This window comes from Mustela nigripes, chromosome 3 (assembly GCF_022355385.1).
Source record: "Mustela nigripes isolate SB6536 chromosome 3, MUSNIG.SB6536, whole genome shotgun sequence".
Lineage (NCBI taxonomy): Eukaryota > Metazoa > Chordata > Mammalia > Carnivora > Mustelidae > Mustela > Mustela nigripes.
The window spans coordinates 114,010,264-114,011,666 of NC_081559.1; the positions used below are offsets into that span (position 1 = coordinate 114,010,264).

Genomic DNA, 1,403 nt, shown 5'->3' on the forward strand with positions numbered 1-1,403 from the left:
TTTTTTTTTTTTTTCTTTTCTTGACTCTTGATAGTGAAAGATTACTTTTTGTTTCTTGGGTTTTTTTTTTAATTTTTTATTTTTTATAAACATATATTTTTATCCCCAGGGGTACAGGTCTGTGAATCGCCAGGATTACACACTTCACAGCACTCACCAAAGCACATACCCTCCCCAATGTCCAACACCCCACGCCCCTTCTCCCAACCCCCATCCCCCCCAGCAATCCTCACTTTGTTTTGTGAGATTAAGAGTCACTTATGGTTTGTCTCCCTCCCAATCTCATCTTATTTCCCTTGATTCTTCTCCTATCTACTTAAGCCCCCATGTTGCATCACCACTTCCTCATATCAGGGAGATCATATGATAGTTGTCTTTCTCTGCTTGACTTATTTCGCTAAGCATGATACACTATAGTTCCATCCATATTGTCACAAATGGCAAGATTTCATTTCTTTTGATGGCTGCATAGTATTCCATTGTGTATATATACCACATCTTCTTGATCCATTCATCTGTTGATGGACATCTAGGTTCTTTCCATAGTTTGGCGATTGTGGACATTGATGCTATAAACATTTGGATCACTACATTTGTATCTTTAGGGTAAATACCCAATAGTGCAATTGCTGGGTCATAGGGCAGTTCTATTTTCAACATTTTGAGGAACCTCCATGCTGTTTTCCAGAGTGGCTGCACCAGCTTGCATTCCCACCAACAGTGTAGGAGGGTTCCCCTTTCTCTGCATCCTCGCCAGCATCTGTCATTTCCTGACTTGTTTATCAGGAAATGACAGATGCTGGCGAGGATTCGGTTTTTGTTTTTTTTTTAATTGTGCTAACATTTTATAAACATTATAGATTTAATCATGACAATAATAATCCCTAAAGTTTTTGACATACTTCTTCCTTTTCTTAAAAAAAAAATATATGACTAATTTAAAATATGTATGAATTTAAGGTAATTATAATTTGAGGTGAGCACTTCAGTTTTTTTAAAATGTGAAAGCAGAGATAAGAGGATTCGGTTTTTTTAATATGGAATGCTTCCCAGTTTTTCATGTCATCCTTGTTCAGTAATCACGCTAATCTTCTATGAATCATTCTAATATTAGTATATGTGCTGCCAAAGTAAGCACAAGACAGGAGCATTTTAACACTCTAATGATAAACTATCTGAAAAAATAAAGAAAACAATCTAATTCACAATAGCATCAAAAATAACAAAATATTTAGGAAAAGATTTAACTAAGATTTAACTCTCTCAGGCAGAGGGGATACCCGGGCAAAGAGGATTTTGCTCCATGTGGGTTTATTACAACATGCTGTGGAGACCAGCTCAGGCAAGCAGCAGCAATGTTATGTGTGTACAGTGTGATAATTTCATATATATTGTGAAATGAT

The 1,403-nt window shown here is 36.1% G+C and overlaps 1 non-coding gene across 1 annotated transcript; it reads right to left on the bottom strand.

The window, feature by feature from the left end:
* Positions 1 to 1,031: 1,031 nt before the first annotated feature.
* On the bottom strand, positions 1,032 to 1,138 carry LOC132014752 (U6 spliceosomal RNA). The gene has a single exon (XR_009403399.1). It is a non-coding gene; the product is annotated as a U6 spliceosomal RNA (small nuclear RNA).
* Positions 1,139 to 1,403: the final 265 nt, after the last annotated feature.